The sequence below is a fragment of the Lepidochelys kempii genome, chromosome 7 (assembly GCF_965140285.1).
Source record: "Lepidochelys kempii isolate rLepKem1 chromosome 7, rLepKem1.hap1, whole genome shotgun sequence".
In the NCBI taxonomy this organism is placed as follows: Eukaryota; Metazoa; Chordata; order Testudines; family Cheloniidae; genus Lepidochelys; species Lepidochelys kempii.
The window spans coordinates 7316487-7340136 of record NC_136386.1 but is presented as its reverse complement, the minus strand read 5'-3'; the positions used below and the strand labels follow the sequence as shown (position 1 = coordinate 7340136).

Below are 23650 nucleotides of genomic sequence, written 5' to 3'. Positions count from 1 at the left end.
GCTTGCATATTTTTAAACCTTAAAGACACTGAGTTTTGCAACTGGCATCGAGCCCGAGGCTGCCAAACAATCACACAGCCTGGAAGGCCTGAAGCTGCCGACGTTCATTTCTGGCTTTGGAAAATAAAAGGTGCTGTGCATTTCTTTCCAGTATAGGGCTTTCTGTGAGCAATATGAGCTCTTACTGCCAGTCAGCAAGCACTGACAAGGGCATTAAAATATCTATAAAAGAATCTGTATAGCACTTCCACAAGACGGACAAAAAAAGAAGAGTTTGGGGCTCTTCCTCCACAGAGCTGAATCTGACCACGTCTAGTTAAGCACAATACATCAACACCATATAAGAACATGTAGAGCATCCTTTCTAACCTTGAGTTAACTTTATTTTTGTTGCTATGCTTAAGCTTTTTTCTTTCCCTCTTCCGTATTTAACGATAGCTTCAAGAGGATTTTGATGTTAAAAATCTTTCCCTCATACCATACTATGTCTATATACCTATGTTCTATGTTTGGGTTTTTTGGATGTGTTCAGCTATTTTTCTTTACAACATGGAAACTAAGTCTGCTGCCAAGTGTAGCAGGTGTGAGATGAATTTGTTCCAAAGCTGAAATGAATTCTCCTAATAAGACGTCATTTTGAAATGCTTTCTCTGCTTGCAGAGTTTTGCTCGCTGTTCTTCTGGTTATTAGTTTTCAGACAATGCACAGTAACGTTTAGGGGACTATATAACAAAAGCGAAAGAAAGCCATATAATTATTTATGGAATCACACAGGATTTTAGAAGAAATGTGTTCTCAAATTGTGCCTCAACTTGTTAATGAAGTATTCAAGACTGCTCAACAGTAAAACTCCCATGGACTTCGATGGAGTCATGGTCCGGTCCACAGAAGTTAAGACATGCACCTAGTCAGCAAATATACTTTCTGATGTTTCATCTATAGTAGAACGTTTTCTTTCTATTATTTCCTTGTTTAAGAGGAGCATGGGGATTAAAATAATTCTGTTTAGCCTGTTTTCATATCAATCGTAGCCCAAAAAACAGTATTTTAGTTACTCCAAACTCCCAGACACTTAATAGAAAATGTTTGGTTTTTAAATTCAAAGATTATTGTATTTCTCACTTATTTGTAAAAGTCATTCTTTGTTGCGATGGGTGGTGGGGCTAGTACACTGAGGTTTTATACAGTTCAGTCCACTGTAGGGGGCAGATTATCCCACATTTGCCTTCTGCAGGGCTCTTACACCATCATCTGAAACATGCAGGGCTGGTCACTATGGGAGACAGGAAACTGGGCAAGATGGCCACTGGGTCTCCACCACTATGTCCATTCCAATTGTGTCTTCTAACCAGCTTCTCGCACAATCATACACACACTCCATTGTGTGTGCAGTGCAGAGCAGAGCAGTGTACATGCGCAGGGTGGTGTGTGTTGATCCCCCCGGCTCCCCAGGAAAATATCATGTGTTTCATGTAAATGGCATCACGACCTACAGTGGGTAACTGCTGTACAGCTGGGTTACTGAGAATAATGAAGACTTTGTGTTTACATAGCAGGTTTGATCCACATGGATCCCAAAGCACTCTAAAAACGTCACCGAACCGTGTAAAACAATCTGAATCCCGTTGCTAAATACTTAAAGTGTATCTTTGGGATGAAACAGGAGGGGTTTAACACAATAACACTATCCACCAGTTTAAGACAGAAAGAAATTGAATTAGGCACCCCCAAGCTGGAAAGCTGATGGTCAAAAGTCAGAGCCTCACCCTTATCTATATTTTTCAAATCACACTAAACCCATATTCTTCTTTCCAAGTCAAAACTAAAGTCCAGAGATGGTTAAAAAACAAAATGTTGGAGGGCTAAGTGGAACTGTAGCTTAAAATGAACTAGCTTATCTCTAAAAAGAAAAGGAGTACTTGTGGCACCTTAGAGACTAACAAATTTATTTGAGCATAAGCTTTTGTGAGGTACAGCTGACTTCATCGGATGCATTCAGTGGAAAATACAGTGGGGAGATTTATAGACATAAAGAACATGAAACAATGGGTGTCACCATATACACTGTATGATCACTTAAGGTGAGCTATTACCAGCAGGAGAGCGGGAGGGCGAGGGGGGTTCCCTTTTGTAGTGATAATCAAGGTGGGCCATTTCCAGCAGTTGACAAGAACATCTGAGGAACAGCGAGGGGTGGCGGTGGAATAAACATGGGGAAATAGTTTTACTTTGTGTAATGATACATCCACTCCCAGTCTTTATTCAAGTCTAAGTTAATTGTATCCAGTTTGCAAATTAATTCCAATTCAGCAGTCTCTCCTTGGAGTCTGTTTTTGAAGTTTTTTTGTAGCCATTACCCTCTGATCCCACTGAGGGTTACCAAAAGAAACTACAGCATTTGCTCAAGAAACTCCCTGAAAAACCACAGGAACAAATCCGCACAGACACACCCCTGGAACCCCGACCTGGGGTATTCTATCTGCTATCCAAGATCCATAAACCTGGAAATCCTAGACGCCCCATCATCTCAGGCATTGGCACCCTGTCTGGCTATGTAGACTCCCTCCTCAGGCCCTACGCTACCAGCACTCCCAGCTACCTTCGAGACACCACTGACTTCCTGAGGAAACTACAATCCATCGGTGATCTTCCTGAAAACACCATCCTGGCCACTATGGATGTAGAAGCCCTCTACACCAACATTCCACACAAAGATGGACTGCAAGCCGTCAAGAACACTATCCCCGATAATGTCACGGCTAACCTGAACTTTGGCTGACTTTGGCCTTACCCATAACGATTTTACATTTGGGGACAATGTATACCTTCAGATCAGCGGCACTGCTATGGGTACCCGCATGGCCCCACAGTATGCCAACATTTTTGTGGCTCACTTAGAACAACGCTTCCTCAGCTCTCATCCCCTAATGCCCCCACCCTACTTACGCTACATTGATGACATCATCATCATCATCTGGACCCATGAAAAAAAAGCCCTTGAGGAATTCCACCATGATTTCAACAATTTCCATCCCACCATCAACCTCAGCCTGGTCCAGTCCACACAAGAGATCCACTTCCTGGACACTACAGTGCTAATAAACAATGGTCACATAAACACCACCCTATACCGGAAACCTACTGACCGCTATTCCTACCTACATGACTCCAGCTTTCATCCAGACCACATCACACGTTCCATTGTCTACAGCCAAGCTCTACGACACAACCACATTTGCTCCAACCCCTCAGACACAGACAAACACCTACAAGATCTCTATCAAGCATTCTTACAACTACAATACCCACCTGCTGAAGTGAAGAAACAGATTGATAGAGCCAGAAGGATACCCAGAAGTCACCTACGACAGGACAGGCCCAACAAAGAAAATAACAGAACGCCACTAGCCATCACCTTCAGCCCTCAACTAAAACCTCTCCAACGCATCATCAAGGATCTACAACTATCCTGAAGGACGACCCATCACTCTCACAGATCTTGGGAGACAGGCCGATCCTTGCTTACAGACAGCCCCCCAACCTGAAGCAAATACTCACCAGCAACCACACACCACACAACAGAACCACTAACCCAGGAACCTATCCTTGCAACAAAGCCCATTGCCATCTGTGTCCACATATCTATTCAGGGGACACCATCATAGGGCCTAATCACATCAGCCACACTATCAGAGGCTCGTTCACCTGCACATCTACCAATGTGATACATGCCATCATGTGCTAGCAATGCCCCTCTGCCATGTACATTGGTCAAACCGGACAGTCTCTATGTAAAAGAATAAATGGACACAAATCAGACGTCAAGAATTATAACATTCAAAAACCAGCCGGAGAACATTTCAATCTCTTCGGTCACTCGATCACAGACCTAAAGTTTATTGAGCATACTGTATGCATCCGATGAAGTGAGCTGTAGCTCATGAAAGCTTATGCTCAAATAAGTTGGTTAGTCTCTAAGGTGCCACAAGTACTCCTTTTCTTTTTGCGAATACAGACTAACACGGCTGTTACTCTGAGACCTAAAGTTGCAATTCTTCAACAAAAAAACTTCAAAAACAGACTCCAACGAGAGACTGCTGAATTGGAATTAATCTGCAAACTGGATACAATTAACTTAGGCTTGAATAAAGAATGGGAGTGGATGGGTCATTACACAAAGTAAAACTATTTCCCCATGTTTATTCCACCGTCACCCCCCACTGTTCCTCAGACGTTCTTGTCAACTGCTGGAAATGGCCCACCTTGATTATCACTACAAAAGGGAACCCCCCCTCGCCTCCGCTCTCCTGCTGGTAATAGCTCACCTTAAGTGATCACTCTTGTTACAGTGTGTATGGGAACACCCATTGTTTCATAAAAAAGAAAAGGAGTACTTGTGGCACCTTAGAGACTAACAAATTTTTTGAGCATAAGCTTTCATGAGCTACAGCTCACTTCATCGGATGCTCATTGGATAGCTCATGAAAGCTTATGCTCAGATAAATTTGTTAGTCTCTAAGGTGCCACAAGTACTCCTTTTCTTTTTGTGAATACAGACTAACACAGCTGCTACGCTGAAACCTAGCTTATCTCTGTAGACCTGCTTTCCTATGTCATACAGGTAACAAACGGAGTCTGTTTGGTAATCTCAGTAGTAATTACTGGACAACTAAATCCACCGCACAATTCGGATCTAAAGATAGATCATTGAGAAAATGGGGAAGGCTGCCATTTTGTGTGCAAATTATCCCCACTGAAAATAAAAGAGGTCCTATTACACAGAGGAGGAGGGCAAGGGAAAGAATACACCATTGAATGGCTGAATAAAAGCAATCAGGAGTTATTCTGGTTAGCAGGTCTGACAGTGCTGAAAAAGTAAGGAGATACACAGGCTACTTTCAGGTTGCAGAAAAACATGTGAATGTGGCTTCTTCTGACTTCACCAATACGTCTGTTTAAATACTCTAGGGTCAACGCTCCAGCACACATCTGCTGCATCTATTACAACATAAAGACTGAAAATATTTTTTTGGGGGGGCGGGGGGAATATCACATCCTCGATGAAATCACAAAAAATGGATAATTTTATTAATCTGATTCAAAGCTATCACTAGAAAATGAGCTCCACATCTAAAAACAAAAGTCATGTATGTGTTTGATGTACTTTAAGCAAGGCATTACAATCCATTAGTTATTTACACATCAAAGAAGCTCCAGCGGAGTATCCTGAAACAATCAGGGTAAGAAATGCCAAAATCTGATTTCATCGGTGTCCACATGTTGCTTTGAACTTGTAATTCGCAGAACTGGTCAGTATATTGAACTAATTATCATGCTTAACTCTTGCCAGTTTTGATGGCTACAATCCTTTATTGTAGAGGAAGAGAATGGGATGAAGGGAAACGGTAAATATGGGGGAAAAGGCGTACCCCTCTGTAATGATGTCTGCGAGGGGGGGTTGGGGGGAATTAAGAAAGCTGTTTATTTTTCTAAATATTTGCTCAGACACAGATTGACAAAACGAACTCTTACTTTCACACACACTATAATGCAAAATACAGCAAAATACTTGATTTTCATCCCATCGGAAAATTTCCCCTTTTCCTATTGTTTATGTGGAAAATGACCCAAGGAACCCAAAGTAGTATATAATATTTTAAAATCAAATAGCAATTTCATAGCAAAGGGGGCTGCCTGCAAGTAGTTAAACTAAAACGTTAAGCAAAAGAAAATAAGTGTGAGAGAGAGTACTGCTCAGGTAGACAGAAAAATATAAGCAAAAAGTGCACATTTTAACACAATTCTGATATCTGCAAAGACTTTTAAAAGTAACTTTTTATGATAATTAGTCACAGTGGTTGGATATGTTTCAGAGGAACAGCCGTGTTAGTCTGTATTCGCAAAAAGAAAAGGAGTACTTGTGGCACCTTAGAGACTAACCAATTTATTTGAGCATGAGCTTTCGTGAGCTACAGCTCACTTCATCAGATGTTTACCGTGGAAACTGCAGCAGACTTTATATACACACAGAAATCATGAAACAATACCTCCTCCCACCCCACTGTCCTGCTGGTAATAGCTTATCTAAAGTGATCAACAGGTGGGCCATTTCCAGCACAAATCCAGGTTTTCTCACCCTCCCACCCCCCCACACAAATTCACTCTCCTGCTGGTGCTAGCCCATCCAAAGTGACAACTCTTAACATAATCAAGTCGGGCTATTTCCTGCATAGATCAAGGTTTTCTCACATCCCCCCCGCCCCCATACACACACAAACTCACTCTCCTGCTGGTAATAGCTCATCTAAACTGACCATTCTCCAGGTTTAAATCCAAGTTAAACCAGAGCATCGGGGGGGGGGGGGGGGGGTAGGAAAAAACAAGAGGAAACAGGCTACCTTGCATAATGACTTAGCCACTCCCAGTCTCTATTTAAGCCTAAATTAATAGTATCCAATTTGCAAATGAATTCCAATTCAGCAGTTTCTCGCTGGAGTCTGGATTTGAAGTTTTTTTGTTTTAAGATAGCGACCTTCATGTCTGTGATTGCGTGACCAGAGAGATTGAAGTGTTCTCCGACTGGTTTATGAATGTTATAATTCTTGACATCTGATTTGTGTCCATTTATTCTTTTACGTAGAGACTGTCCAGTTTGACCAATGTACATGGCAGAGGGGCATTGCTGGCACATGATGGCATAGATCACATTGGTGGATGTGCAGGTGAACGAGCCTCTGATAGTGTGGCTGATGTTATTAGGCCCTGTGATGGTGTCCCCTGAATAGATATGTGGGCACAATTGGCAACGGGCTTTGTTGCAAGGATAAGTTCCTGGGTTAGTGGTTCTGTTGTGTATGTGGTTGTTGGTGAGTATTTGCTTCAGGTTGCGGGGCTGTCTGTAGGCAAGGACTGGCCTGTCTCCCAAGACTTGTGAGAGTGTTGGGTCATCCTTTAGGATAGGTTGTAGATCCTTAATAATGCGTTGGAGGGGTTTTAGTTGGGGGCTGAAGGTGACGGCTAGTGGCGTTCTGTTATTTTCTTTGTTAGGCCTGTCCTGTAGTAGGTAACTTCTGGGAACTCTTCTGGCTCTATCAATCTGTTTCTTTACTTCTGCAGGTGGGTATTGTAGTTGTAAGAAAGCTTGACAGAGATCTTGTAGGTGTTTGTCTCTGTCTGAGGGGTTGGAGCAAATGCGGTTGTATCGCAGAGCTTGGCTGTAGACGATGGATCGTGTGGTGTGGTCAGGGTGAAAGCTGGAGGCATGCAGGTAGGAATAGCGGTCAGTAGGTTTACGGTATAGGGTGGTGTTTATGTGGCCATTGTTTATTAGCACTGTAGTGTCCAGGAAGTGGATCTCTTGTGTGGACTGGACCAGGCTGAGGTTGGTGGTGGGATGGAAATTGTTGAAATCATGGTGGAATTCCTCAAGGGCTTCTTTTCCATGGGTCCAGATGATGAAGATGTCATCAATATAGCGCAAGTAGAGTAGGGGCTTTAGGGGACGAGAGCTGAGGAAGCGTTGTTCTAAATCAGCCATAAAAATGTTGGCATACTGTGGGGCCATGCGGGTACCCATAGCAGTGCCGCTGATCTGAAGGTATACATTGTCCCCAAATGTGAAATAGTTATGGGTAAGGACAAAGTCACAAAGTTCAGCCACCAGGTTAGCTGTGACATTATCGGGGATAGTGTTCTTGACGGCTTGTAGTCCATCTTTGTGTGGAATGTTGGTGTAGAGGGCTTCTACATCCATAGTAGCCAGGATGGTGTTATCAGGAAGATCACCGATGGATTGAAGTTTCCTCAGGAAGTCAGTGGTGTCTCGAAGGTAGCTGGGAGTGCTGGTAGCGTAGGGCCTGAGGAGGGAGTCTACATAGCCAGACAATCCTGCTGTCAGGGTGCCAATGCCTGAGATGATGGGGCGCCCAGGATTTCCAGGTTTATGGATCTTGGGTAGTAGATAGAATATCCCAGGTCGGGGTTCCAGGGGTGTGTCTGTGCGGATTTGATCTTGTGCTTTTTCAGGAAGTTTCTTGAGCAAATGCTGTAGTTGCTTTTGGTAACTCTCAGTGGGATCATAGGGTAATGGCTTGTAGAAACTCGTGTTGGAGAGCTGCCGAGCAGCCTCTTGTTCATATTCCGACCTATTCATGATGACAACAGCACCTCCTTTGTCAGCCTTTTTGATTATGATGTCAGAGTTGTTTCTGAGGCTGTGGATGGCATTGCGTTCCGCATGGCTGAGGTTATGGGGCAAGTGATGCTGCTTTTCCACAATTTCAGCCCGTGCACGTCGGCGGAAGCACTCTATGTAGAAGTCCAGTCTGCTGTTTCGACCTTCAGGAGGAGTCCATCTAGAATCCCTCTTTCTGTAGTGTTGGCAGGGAGACCTCTGTGGATTAGTATGTTGTTCAGAGGTATTTTGGAAATATTCCTTGAGACGGAGACGTCGAAAATAGGATTCTAGGTCACCACAGAACTGTATCATGTTCGTGGGGGTGGAGGGGCAGAAGGAGAGGCCCCGAGATAGAACAGCTGCTTCTGCTGGGCTGAGAGTATAGTTGGATAGGTTAACAATAGTGGTTGGATATGTTTCAGAGTAACAGCCATGTTAGTCTGTATTTGCAAAAAGAAAATGAGGACTTGTGGCACCTTAGAGACTAACCAATTTATTTGAGCATAAGCTTTCGTGATCTACAGCTCACTTCATTGGATGCATGCATGGATATGTACACAAGCATCAGTTTGCCAACAATAAGTGTCTTCGTTAGTTTCTAAGGTGCCACAAGTACTCCTTTTCTTTCTGCCATCATATTGCTTAGGGTGCAATTAAAATGTAATCTATGGGAAACAGGCTATTACCAGTATTTAGCAGCTAATTTGTTAGGTAATGCCTTAACAAAGCCGTCCTTTGACTGCAGCGCAAAAGCAACTTCAAGGGGATTATCTGCTATTAAGACTCCTACTCGATTATTCACAATGGTGATAGACTCTTTTTAGAGTAACAGCCATGTTAGTCTGTATTCGCAAAAAGAAAAGGAGGACTTGTGGCACCTTAGAGACTAACCAATTTAGTTGAGCATAAGCTTTCGTGAGCTACAGCTCACTTCATCGGATGCATACTGTGGAAACTGCAGAAGACATTGTATACACAGAGACCATGAAACAATACCTCCTCCCACCCCACTCTCCTGCTGGTAATAGCTTATCTAAAGTGATCGCTCTCCTTACAATGTGTATGATAATCAAGTTGGGCCATTTCCAGCACAAATCCAGGTTTTCTCACCCCCCCCACCCCCAAAACACACACACACACACACACACACACACAAACTCACTCTCCTGCTGGTAATAGCTTATCCAAAGTGACCACTCTCCCTACAATGACAGGTTTCAGAGTAACAGCCGTGTTAGTCTGTATTCGCAAAAAGAAAAGGAGGACTTGTGGCACCTTAGAGACTAACCAATTTATTAGAGCATAAGCTTTCGTGAGCTACAGCTCACTTCTTCAGATGCATATCGTGGAAACTGCAGTTTCCACGATATGCATCTGAAGAAGTGAGCTGTAGCTCACGAAAGCTTATGCTCTAATAAATTGGTTAGTCTCTAAGGTGCCACAAGTCCTCCTTTTCTTTCTCCCTACAATGTGCATGATAATCAAGGTGGGCCATTTCCAGCACAAACCCAGCACAAATCCAAGGTTTTCTCACCCTCCCACCCCCATATACACACAAACTCACTCTCCTGCTGGTAACAGCCCATCCAAAGCGACCACTCTCCCCACAATGTGCACGATAATCAAAGTGGGCCATTTCCAGCACAAATCCAGGTCTTCTCCCCCCCACCCATCCCACACACACAAACTCACTCTCCTGCTGGTAATAGCTCATCCAAACTGACCACTCTCCTTACAATGTGTATGATAATCAAGGTGGGCCATTTCCTGCATAAATCCAAGTTTAACCAGAACGTCGGGGGGGGGGGGGGGGGGGGAACAAGGGGAAATAGGCTACCTTGCATAATGACTTAGCCACTCCCAGTCTCTATTCAAGCCTAAATTAATAGTATCCAATTTGCAAATGAATTCCAATTCAGCAGTTTCTCACTGGAGTCTGGATTTGAAGTTTTTTTGTTGTAAGATAGCGACCTTCATGTCTGTAATTGCGTGACCAGAGAGATTGAAGTGTTCTCCGACTGGTTTATGAATGTTATAATTCTTGACATCTGATTTGTGTCCATTTATTCTTTTACGTAGAGACTGTCCAGTTTGACCAATGTACATGGCAGAGGGGCATTGCTGGCACATATCACATTGGTGGATGTGCAGCTGAACGAGCCTCTGATAGTGTGGCTGATGTTATTAGGTCCTGTGATGGTGTCCCCAAAATAGATATGTGAGCACAGTTGGCAATGGGCTTTGTTGCAAGGATAGGTTCCTGGGTTAGTGGTTCTGTTGTGTGGTATGTGGTTGTTGGTGAGTATTTGCTTCAGGTTGCGGGGCTGTCTGTAGGCAAGGACTGGCCTGTCTCCCAAGATTTGTGAGAGTGTTGGGTCATCCTTTAGGATAGGTTGTAGATCCTTAATAATGCGTTGGAGGGGTTTTAGTTGGGGGCTGAAGGTGACGGCTAGTGGTGTTCTGTTATTTTCTTTGTTAGGCCTGTCCTGTAGTAGGTGACTTCTGGGAACTCTTCTGGCTCTATCAATCTGTTTCTTCACTTCCACAGGTGGGTACTGTAGTTGTAAGAATGCTTGATAGAGATCTTGTAGGTGTTTGTCTCTGTCTGAGGGGTTGGAGCAAATGCGGTTGTATCGCAGAGCTTGGCTGTAGACGATGGATCGTGTGGTGTGGTCAGGGTGAAAGCTGGAGTCATGTAGGTAGGAATAGCGGTCAGTAGGTTTCCGGTATAGGGTGGTGTTTATGTGACCATTGTTTATTAGCACTGTAGTGTCCAGGAAGTGGATCTCTTGTGTGGACTGGACCAGGCTGAGGTTGATGGTGGGATGGAAATTGTTGAAATCATGGTGGAATTCCTCAAGGGCTTCTTTTCCATGGGTCCAGATGACGATAACACCAGATGATGATAACACCATCCAGGACACTATGGATGTAGAAGCCCTCTACACCAACATTCCACACAAAGATGGACTACAAGCCGTCAAGAACACTATCCCCGATAATGTCACGGCTAACCTGGTGGCTGAACTTTGTGACTTTGTCCTTACCCATAATGATTTTACATTTGGGGACAATGTATACCTTCAGATCAGCGGCACTGCTATGGGTACCTGCATGGCCCCACAGTATGCCAACATTTTTATGGCTGATTTAGAACAACGCTTCCTCAGCTTTCGTTCCCTAACGCCCCTACTCTGCTTGCGCTATATTGATGATATCTTCATCATCTGGACCAGCGAGAAACTGCTGAATTGGAATTCATTTGCAAATTGGATACTATTAATTTAGGCTTAAATAGAGACTGGGAGTGGCTAAGTCATTATGCAAGGTAGCCTATTTCCCCTTGTTTCCCCCCCCTCCCCCACCGACGTTCTGGTTAAACTTGGATTTATGCTGGAAATGGCCCACCTTGATCATCATACACATTGTAAGGAGAGTGGTCAGTTTGGATGAGCTATTACCAGCAGGAGAGTGAGTTTGTGTGTGTATGGGGGTGGGGTGGGTGAGAAAACCTGGATTTGTGCTGGAAATGGCCCAACTTCATTATCATACACATTGTAAGGAGAGTGATCACTTTAGATAAGCTATTACCAGCAGGAGAGTGGGGTGGGAGGAGGTATTGTTTCATGGTCTCTGTGTATACAATGTCTTCTGCAGTTTCCACAATATGCATCCGATGAAGTGAGCTGTAGCTCACGAAAGCTCATGCTCAAATAAATTGGTTAGTCTCTCAGACTCTTTTTAGGAGGCCTGCATAATTGCATGGTAGAAGTACATGGAAAAGTCAAGTCGGAGGTCCTTCTGTGTTGTGCTCAATTCTTTCCACAAAAAAGGCAAAAATTAAGCTTCTGATTTTTAAACACAATCCACAAATGAAAATATTTCCTGCTTACATGGCTGTTCAGCAGCCTACAGACAGGCACTAGATCAGGGGTAGGCAACCTATGGCACGTGTGCCAAAGGCAGCACACGAGCTGATTTTCAGTGGCACTCACACTGCCCGGGTCCTGGCCACTGGTCCAGGGGGCTCTGCATTTTTATTTAATTTTAAATGAAACGTCTTAAATATTTTTAAAACCTTATTTACTTTACATACAACAATAGTTTAGTTATATATTAAAGACTTATAGAAAGAGACCTTCTAAAAACGTTAAAATGTATTACTGGCATGCAAAACCTTAAATTAGAGTGAATAAATGAAGACTCGGCACACCACTTCTGAAAGATTGCCGACCCCTGCACTAGATGAATGTGCCGAGATGCAAATACATCAAAATACATCTTTTTACCCACAAGATCAATGCTCTCTTTATATATTTCAAGGAGGCATTCCCCCACCCCCACATGTATTCTGGGGTTGTTGGTTTTGGGGCTGTTTTTTTTTGACCCTTCCTCTGAAGCCTTAGAGATGCCCACAGCTGCAGGTGGGACATTGGACAGGGTGGGCTGGGTGCTCTGAGGTCAAACTGAGAATTCTCTCTCATGTGTTTGGTGAGTGGTTCTTGCTCATATGCTTAGGGTCTAACTGACTGATTGCCATATGCAGGGTTGGGAAGGAATTTTCCCCAGGTCAGATTGCCAGGGCCCTGAGGGAGGAGGTTCAGCTTCCTCTGCAGTACAGGGCATGGGTCGCTTGCTAGGATCATCTGGGCATACCTTACTGAACCAATTCCCCGCCACTGCAGAGGCCTCAGGCATTGTGGGCACCTCATTCCCTCCTGATCTCTGCCTGTGGCTCACAATATTTTTAGTCTCCTGCAGGCTGTAATACTTGAGTCTAATTATGGCAGTCAGACTTGAAGTGCGGACGGGGCTGGGTGTTTTTTAGGGGCCTGTGATATACAGGAAGTCAGACCAGATGGTTTGCTGTCCCTTCTGGTCTTAAGCATCTATGATTCCCTGTACTTCATTCTTATTCATTGCCGAGAGGTCAAGCAACTGTTGGAATTGAATCATAGAATATCAGGGTTGGAAGGGACCTCAGGAGGTCATCTAGTCCAACCCCCTGCTCAAAGCAGGGCCAATCATCCCAACTAAATCATCCCAGCCAGGGCATTTTTCAAAGTGACATTATTAACTTCCCTTTTCTTCCTCTCTCTGTGCATTGCAGGAAAACAATAGCCCCAAAGGCATCTTTTATCCCACAATGCAGTCAAATGTTCCTTGACCACAAAATGAAATGGTTTGCTTTGACTTTTTATAAAATCATATAAATGCTGTGTTATAAGTCACATTACCAAACACAAAAGTGTCGGTGCCCTATTGACGTGTGTATTCCTTTGATAAAGTACTATTGTTGAACTTCATCCATGGTAAGGGATTAGCATCCATGCATACGCTCATTCTGGCCTTGATTCAGCAAGGTGCTTCACATGTAACTAACTTTAGGAATATGTGTAGTCTGGTCAACTTCAAGAAATGTAACTAATTTCCAAATATTCAAAAAACAGCAACAAACTCCACATGCTACATTATTTTTAGACCAGCATTCTTGGTGGGACTGCCATAACATAGGCTATTAGCACAGTCTGATGACACAAGATTTGCTTCGAGTGGGAACAATGAAGAAAACATACCTAATAAAGAATACACATCTGATTAAATTACGTTATGTCATGGCAAGTTTTGGACAAACTGATCCCCCCAGTTGACGCAATCTCCCATGAAGCCTTCAACTGCAGTGAAAAGCAGAGGAGGCCATTAATCATATTTATCAAGACTGTCTACAGTGGATTTCATGCAGTCAGGGGAAGCATGCTGTTCTACTGCAGTGACAGGGAGCCAGGCTAAAACAAACTGACCTAATCGTACGGGTCACTTCCAGAAATAGAAGATATATTAGCAGTACAGCTGTAGAGGCCAAAAGACAAACTACTCTAGCAGACAAAAAAAATAGAAATGTGTGAGGTAGACAACCATTGGCATAAATATACTAGGCCAAATCCTGCTTGACTGGCATTGTGTGCATTAAAGTCAATGGGGACAGGATCCAATTTAAAGTCCCGAAGTCTTACACCCAATGCAGCCCCCCAAGCTTTATTTTTGTTCCTGAATTTAAGGAAATCACAGTACTGGCTAAAGCAAGATTGGGGGCAGTTAAATACCTTGCAATTTCCCCTGTGAACTACTGACCAAGCACTTCAGTTTTGAGCTGTGTGAAGCTATTCCTGACCTCTCCCTGGTATTTGAAGCCAATGAGATCGCATTAAATCAACGCAGAATATGGCCCCCTAGTCTTTCTCCTCTGCAAATCTGTGTTAACATCCTGGGTTAAGCTTCAAACAAAAACAAAAAAAACCAAGAGCTGAGTGGCCCCAACTTAATCCTTAATGGAAATCTGTCCACATTACAAAGACAGCACACTGTCTATAGCATCCGATGAAGTGAGCTGTAGCTCACGAAAGCTTATGCTCAGATGAATTTGTTAGTCTCTAAGGTGCCACAAGTACTCCTTTTCTTTTTGCGGATACAGACTAACACGGCTGCTACTCTGAAACCTGTCTATAGCACTGGTGGTGTCTAACTGGGAAAGGCCCAAGACTGGAATAGCAAGCACAAGACAGATCTGAAATGAAGCCAAAGAACTCAAGCAAACTATACCTAGCTCTAGCCAGTACTAATAGCTCCTTACACCAAAAAACAGAAAAGCAATTTAGATGCAGCAAACAAAGGCAAAAACAGGTCAGGAGACTTCACTGTATTGCTTCAATAAAATTAGCAGAAAAATAGAAGTCTAGTGAGAAAGGGCCCCAGTGAAATAATACTAATTCTGTCTGCAGCTCAGACACCATGTCTGATTGGCCTACCATTTCTGTATGAGCCTGTAATAAAATCATGTACAAGATATTTATAGTGCATCGTTTTTTTCCTAGTGAAATTATAGGGGAGTGGCATCAAAATCTGGGAGCTGCTTCTGTCCCCCACTCCTCCACATATACACACACACACAGACTGCCTGCTTCAGCCCCTACATGCCACCCCAAAAGTGTTTGAAGATAGCTACTTTTCTCTCCTCTACCCTTAGTTGCACCCTCTGCTCTGTACCTCCCAAGAGGCATTGCCCACCATCAGACCTCCGGCTTTCATGTAACTCAGCTTTAACTATGGAGAGACTAGCATCAAACTGTTCTTCAAATCTCGTGGCTTCTCTCTCTTTTTTTTTTTTTTTTAATATATAGATAAGTTTCCCATTAAGAATTTTTATTTAAAAATCATACACCGGGGGTGGGGGGGTGGGCGGGGGCGGGAGTTTGACAGACGTTCCCCAGTACTCAAAGATATTTGACAATGGGTCTGCAGTCCTTGTGTGGATTTAACTCCTATTCAACTAAGTGGCAGATTTACCTGAAGGATTGGGCCCTCATTCATACAATAAGGAGAGGGAATGCACCTACAGGCAGGTTCAGTATCTTAACACTGCTATATTTCCAACAGGATTCCCAAATTCTGGTGCACTTCGGGTATTGACTAGATCAACCCAGATGACCATTCAACTTATGGCATGTTTGCAAAGCTAAGTGAGTTCACCAAATTCAGAATTCAAACATAAGTAGACTCTTAATAAGTTAGTTTGATTAGCTAGAATGCCTTAGCCATGGTCCCTCACAACCTGGGGATTGTGACCTGGTCTAGTGGACCATGAGCACATCATCACCATTCCTTTCTTTATGGTTAGACGGAATGCAGTGGAGAGGTGTCTTGAAACTTCCTGTTATATCATGTGGTCACAGTATAAAAGAGGTAAAGAACCACCTGATTAGTCCACACTTGGAGTGTCCTAGAACTGGGGAATGTATTCTATCAATTCATATCGCATGAAAACTCAGAGATTCAAAGACACGAATCCATGTATTAGTCCTGAGCTGAATCCCACTCCCTTTACTTACGCGAGTAAACCCCACAAAATTCAATGGGACCACACCCCTGCATAAAATAAAATGAAGAGGGTCTTGCTGCTTATGTTCCCTTTTTTGGTTCGGTTCAGGAGCATGATTAATGCCAAGTCAATTTCAAGATGCACAGATTAGATCCCCTGCAATAAAGGTTTGCTGTAGGTTGACATTGCAGAAATCATAGGCGTTGTGTGCCCTCTGGTGCATGAAAGCTGTAGTGATCAAGGCTACCTCCATTCAACATGAACATAACAAGGAAATAAAGGAAAAAAAGGTCTCTCTCCCCCTTCTCACTCCTGACAGTAATCGTTTACATAGGAAGAGTAATGTCCAGATTTTTTATTGCCTTTCCCTTTAACTACCTAAAAAAAAAAAAAATGTCTGATCCTTAACAGAACTACAGAAACCTCAGACTACTAGGGCAGATGCTGAAATCAGATAATTGCTGATTATGGCTTATTTCAGGGCAAAACGAAGCCTGTTGGACTTCCTCTTTGGAATGATTTTCAGTCCCTCTCCAGCGAGAATTTCCCGTCTGAGTGACATTGGTTTCTATTGCCAGATTGGCCTGCCACAGCAAATAATCCTACTTTTGTACAGGATTTTTCACCCCTATGGATCTCAAAGTGCTTTTTTTTTTTTTTTAAAGGTATGTGTTGTTAACGCAGATATTGTACATATGTGCTTCAAATAATATATAGTCTCACACACAGAGAGACATCTGCCCCTGTCCCATGTGTCTCTGTGCCCTCACCCAGCCACTCCCCTGCCCCTGTGTAGCTCTGCCCCCCACTGTCCCCATGTGTCTCTACACCACCCTCCCCGCCATGGCCCTGTGCCTCCACACCCTTTCAGTCCCTGCCCCAGTCTGTCCTCCCTCACTAGCCCTTATAAGCCCCTGTCTGACCCCCCGTCCTCCCCCAGCACCCCACAGACCTTGTCTGCTGACCTGGCCTGACAAGCGCCGCTAAGGCATCTCTCTCTTTCCTCCCTGGCCGGGAGCTGCACCTTTGGTCTATTGCCACAGCGCCCTCTGGTAGGCAAAAGGCGGAACTGCAGCAACATTTTGGCAGAAGCTTTTTTCTGCGTGAAAAATTAAAACTCTGCGGGGCTCATTAAATATGCACACACGCAGTAGCACAGAATTTCCCCAGGAGTAGAGATTGCAGCACAATACAGAAGCTTGTATTCTTCAAGATTGCTTCTTTCTACCTATGCACAACTCTTTCAGCTTCCACCCCTTCCCCCCCCAAAAAAAAAACAAGGGAAATCCATCTCTCTGTATCTGCACTTCTCTGTGTTATATGTTTTAACATCCCAGATTGTTAAGGCAAAGGACCTTGTCTTGGACTTGTCTTTTTAGCACACTCTCCTACAAGAGAGATTAACTGGAACATAGTGAGCCTTGTCACATGCAATTTTATTTGAGGGGGAGGGACTCGCATTAAGTTTCCCCACCAGATATTATGATGGCTGAGAGCGTATTCTCTGAGTGGCTGCCAAACTTGTGGGATCAAGAGCAACCAGTGCCAAGAACACACCTCTTAGGTTATCAGAAGTCACAGCATGAGCAAACTAGAGCACAGCATAGCAGGTGCATCCTGCTCCTTTTCTGGATCCTAGCACATGGCTGGAACTCATTTCTGTGTTCATGATTACTGCAGAAAGTGCTGTCTGCAAAATGCCTTATTAAAAGTCTCCGTTCCCCCTATCTGAAGCATGAAATCAAATAGGCTTCCCGCCAGACCCCACCCACATGAACATTCTTTTGAAAAGGATTTGCATTATTAAATCTTGTGTGCCCTAAATATGACACACAGTTTTCAACATATCTTGCCTACTCACAGAGTCCAGATGCAACACTTTAGATTTTAAATACAGTATAATTTTGCACGTACAAAGCCCCTTGCATCCAGAGATATTACAGGGTCACACATTACAGACATGAGGCAGTGCAGAAAAGTGCCCCATGTCCAACATTAAACAGCAAATTGGTGGCAGAATCATGAATCCAGGACTTCATTTTTCCTGCTCTACCAATGGACCATGTTATATATGCTTATACACATGTGTCTAGCACCTAACTATAAAGAGATAGGCAAGAGGACCTGGCACAGTTAGGGTGATGAGCCATGTATCTGTACATGTGAGATACAGGACATTTTCACTTTCTGCCTTGGTTCATCCAAACCAAAGTCTGTTGACCTTCCAGGCATGTCACATGGCCTGTTTATTCACACTGATCAATTACAAAAAAACAGGGTTATTTTGTGGATTTTGGATGTTATTTCAATTACTTTTTAGACATCTATTTTTGTTTTTAAATGTTATTCTACTGTGCCTAAAGAAAGTGTAATAACTACACTGCATATAATGCAAAAATAAATGATCAATAGCTCCATTTACCAATATTCCAGCTTGCAATCTAGAAAGTGAGTTTCCAAAATATATTCAAGCACAAGGCCACTGAACCCTGAACTATGGAGACCGGCCTTCCTATTTCACCCCGGAGAATTGCCTCAAGTACTTAAGGACCCTTTAAAATGAAATTCTCTTGCTAACATAGGGAGATAGAAACACACAAGTGTTCTACCCAAGAGCTAATGCACTCCAGAGATGCGCTTTTCAAAATAGCATGGTGTTAAACTGAAAGGGAGGAAGTGATTAAGGAGTACAGTGGGGCAGTATAGACACCTTCCAACAAGACTTATTTTTCCACCTAGCCCAAATGGATATTTCATTAAGCATACCACAAAACTTGTGCACTTTTCCCAAAATGTTGGACTGGCTTTTTAACTTGTCTTCCAGTTCCCAATCCTCTCTCAGTTAGTGTTTTGGTGCTAGTTGAAAATAGTCTTCAGTTTAAGAAACTCTGGTTGCCTGACAAGAGTCTAAAGCATCAATCATGCAAAGTGAACCATTCTAGACAGATCCTGAGCAGTTCTCTTTATAGCCTAAAAAGGCAAATTTCTGCTTAAATCCAGCATGTTAAGAGCTTCATGAGGGGAAAACAAACAAACAAACAAACAACAAACAGGTGGTTTCCCAGAAAACAAAGCGAAGACAGCTATTGTGTGCATTTTGTTAGAGAACATTATGTTTGGTTTTTCAAACAAGTGTTGTGTTAAGAAACTGGATTATTTGCCTGATTCTGCTAAGGTGTGTGTATACTGTGTGTATTAAATACACAAAAAGCTATACAAAGATGAAAGACCAAGGTCAACATTTTAATTGCACAAGTCAGAGAAGACTCCAGCAGCAACCTTGTTCTACCTTGTAGCAATGTGGCAATAAACCTAAAAAACTCAGAGCCAAGGAGACCAGGATATTTATATCAAGATATCATAACAAAAGGAACACACACACACAGCTACACCCATCACATAGCACACTAGGATTCACTTGCAAACAAGGCTGTTTTCTAACTACAGCCACTAACCCTCAGAAACTCTAGCCCACTGCCTAAGAGCTCCCCCACTTTCTAAATGCCTCCCTTGAGTTTCACCCTTTTATACAAGCCTTTCCCAGAATGCTCTGGGAGCTGGGACTTTAAATTTGGGAGGGAGTAACAGGTGCAGCTGTTAGGGGGTCATTTGGCTTCTAACTGCTGCAGGTTGCACCTCACTTGCTGCCAGGTAATAAGATATTTCCAGGCTTTTTGTTGTTGCTTTTCTTAGCTTTCTCCTCTCAAAACATGGCAAGTTCTCACAGCCCCCTTGTGTATATGTATTGCCATATACTACAAAGTATTTATGATAGCCAACAGCTCCAGCAAAATTGTGTTTCTGGGGGGGGGCGGGCTCCCATCTGAGATGTCAACAAGATTTCCTCATAACTGATTCACTCCCTTAGAAGGGATACAGCTGAAATGTCCTCTCCCCTTCCAGTAACTAGCTGGCTACTGCCTTTACTCATTTGCACACTTGGGTACTTTAAGCACCATCTGAGGTAACACTCTGATCCATCTTCCTGAAGGTAAAGACCCTCCTAAAGATTTGAATCCACTCATCAGCCCATGACTGGATCCAAACCCCCAGTGTTTTTACTTTGACACGAAGGCCCTGATCCCGCAATTAGCTCTGCTCAGGCACCATGGCTTTGACTTCAATAGGTCACATACACCTGCCAGAGCCCATTGCAGGATGGGAGCCCAAGTTTCCACAGACAAGGCTAAGTACAAAGCGCATGTTTATTCACGACCATTCAAATGCCAGGCTTGATCTTCTAAAGCAAAGCTTCCATCAGGTTATCGGTAAGCAAAAAACCCCACCCAGAGCGGAAAAACACCTTTCTATTTCTTCTTCAGTTCACTCCTGGGCTGGGACAAGCATAAAAAAATTTCAATCCAGCTGTAATATGTTTAGAAGTGACAAATTATTGGGCTTTTTTAAATTAGCACTTTGCATTTTCCAAACACGAGCAGTAATTTACAACAAAAGTGACATTTCAACCTTAACTATGGCATTGCTAGTGTGAAGCTACCATATAGGTGCACAGAGAAGCATAGAGTGAGATCATTCATTATACAGTGAGCTATGGTAAACAGCGAGATTTGACAAGGTGCTTCATTTTCAATTGTGTCATAGTCTCATTGATAGCAACATTCATTTAAGACATCGGTTAGAAGGCTGCATCATTAATGTAAATGGAAAAATTCCAAGGATAACTCAGGGTTTGCTCTCTTTTTCCCATGAACTTAACATTATGGAATTTTAACAGATGTTCTACTTGGTCATAGTTAATAAAATGAATTATGCAGGAATTAAAACTCTGGCTCAGTTTGCTTATGTAGAGTCTCAGCAGAAGTAGTAAATTAAGAAATTTTGGAGACCTTATAATGGATATTTTCTCCTGCCTTGCTGTAAGATTGCTAGTTTTTGTGAACACATTTTTCGGTGTTGAGGAAAGTGGATAATTCACACCCCCTCTCACTAGCGTGGTCTGCTTTCTACAAAATGGTGTACTACCACCCTAGAAAGTGTCTTTCTCACTTGGAAATGACATCATGAGAATTCCACTTCTCACAGTCTTCTGCGTCCTGCCACTTATCCAGACAGGAAAGTCTCATTGAGCGATCATGTAGCCCAGCCCTCCTTGTGCTCTAGCCCAGCAGCTCTCTTCCGGGAGCATGAGCATGCGTCTTTCAGGCTGGTGTTAGTATGGCTAGTGCATGTGTGGAGGAACAGACCCACAACTGCAATGCACCTAATCTCCTTTGGGTTCTGGGGTCAGCTCGAAGGCAGATAGAAGCAAAATGGAGGAAGATGTAGGTACCAATAGGAAATGGGGTTTGAGAGGGAAGAGACACTAAAAGGGGAATGAGAACTTTTTGGAAACCAAAGGGAAAGGGAGAGACTCATGTACTAGCCACCTGCCCCGAGTTAGGAGTGAGTTTTAAGTAGTGGCTCAGTTCTCCACTCTGCTCCTCCATTGAAGCTAATCAGTTTGTTTGGCCCTATAAAAAAAAAATCCAACACTGAAGCCCACATACTGAAACTCCCTTTCTTCTGTAACTAAAATGGCTTTGTGCAAGCGAAGTCTGAAGCGTGCAAAGAGATTCCATACACATCAGATTCAGCTAGAATTAAAAGTTACTGTGTGCATACAATACAGGGAACACATGGCGGTATCTAATGAATTAACACAGGCTTTTATAGAAGACCTTCTACTGAAGGAAGGAAGAAATGCATTCTAAAAGTATGTAGGGGGAAGGGAGGGGAACGCCCAGAAAAAGTTTCAGCTTTACAATATTTCCTGCTAAGAGTTCAATAATCTGAGTAAAAGCAGCATATCAAATGGACACTTCACTGCAAAGAGCGATATTTAGTGTCACAAAATGTGATAGTCTTAACATTGTGTTAAATGGATAGGGGTTTTTGTTTTTTTGTTTTTAAACAGATCACCTATTATTTGTTTCATTTTGAAAAGAAACCACATTTCATTTGGAAATAATTTTTCTCATTCTATTGGACAGATACTCCAAAAAAGCAATATTTCAACTGAAATCAGTTCTGAAGGATCATTTATGAATATACATAGTAGAAAGGACCCCAATTAAATTTCCGACAAAGTCCTGCTATTTTGGGTAAACAAAGTTATCTCGGAAGGGTCACACGCTGGGCTAGGAGAAGGGCCTGGAAATTAATTACCGTCTTGACATATGTCAAAACAAATTTTAAAGAGACTTGCATCCAGTTGTAACCATGTGTTTTATCTGTTAGTATGCAAAATCTGTATTCTACGGCATCTAAATTTATTCATTTATTCAGAACCCCTCAGAGAAATCAAAACAGCTTGTTGCCCTCTTTTGCCTGCCTCCAGATGAAATCGGAGGGAATAATGTGTTTAGTGAGCCAGAAAATAAGTACAGGATGAAGCTATGGTGGGGGTTATGTTTCAGAAAAACAAGTGTCATCTTCACACAAATAACTAATTTTTGAAATATTTGGAGCGGCTAAAATAAACTCTGGCATTAACATTTGTTGCTACTTAAAGCAATGCTACATTTGGGATTTTCTTACTTTATGTGGTAAGGTTTACAGAATACATATATCTTTATCTCTGAATACAGTTTTGGGCATGAAGGAAAGTTCTTTAAAGCAACGAATGTCGCTGAAAGCAGGCTTTCAAATGCTAATTAGTTAGCATTACTATCAATGGTCATATAAATAATGAACATACCTTTTCTAATGGTAAAAATCTATTCTGAGTTTTTTAAAAGGCTAAGATCCAATCCTGATTGCTTAGCTAAGTGACATTTAAGAACAAAATACATGTGCTACACCTAATTAAACACAGTAGGTGAAGCACAATTCTGAAAAACATTTGTACTATTATCTTCAGAGGAAACCAATCCTGTATCCTTCTCCGAAGGGTTCACAATGCAATTTCTACTTTTGCAAATGACAAGCCTGAACGAGAAGTTTAAACCCATATCACCACATGTTACAGTCTAAGCAAAGGTTTTTTGTTTAAAGGTACTAAATAGTTTTTAGAGTGCAAGGAAGTTCTAAGATTAGAATCGCAATATAACTGTTGGGAACCCTCCCAATACTACTATGTAGACGGAATCCATATTCATCTTGCACTCTCCAAATGAGAGCTATAGGCAAGTCACAGACAGAGCATATTCAAAGACAAAAAAAATCACTACAACATAAATGCTTCGATCATACAATCAGATTCCCGGGGACAGATCTCTGCTCCCATACTGAGTCCCACTGACTTCAGCAGGGCTTCACAAAGAATCCAATTACAGAATCAGGGCCAAAACCACAACTAATACCTAAAGAGAGTGACAACACTGAAATTGCATGATGGCTCTGATCTTGTTCTCAATTAATTCAGCGGGAACAGACTTGGCACACAAAATTCAACAGAAGAATTTTTAATTCCTTTTAAAAGAAGTCTCCCTCTTTGTCAAAGTGTAGAAATAACACGTTAAAGAAAGTGTAAATCCTGAGATTCACCAATATTTTTAAACTTTAAAAAAAAATTTCAGCTTAGCTGGCTAAAGTGTACTTTCAGTATTTATCTTCCCTATGACAGCGTTCCTTGGATTTAGGGTCAAAGAAAGTTGCAT

General features: G+C 42.6%; 1 protein-coding gene across 6 annotated transcripts in view; it reads right to left on the bottom strand.

The window, feature by feature from the left end:
* The window catches only part of SLC25A26 (solute carrier family 25 member 26), a 151561-nt gene that overhangs the window by 79822 nt on the left and 48089 nt on the right, over positions 1–23650 (bottom strand). The window lies entirely within an intron of this gene.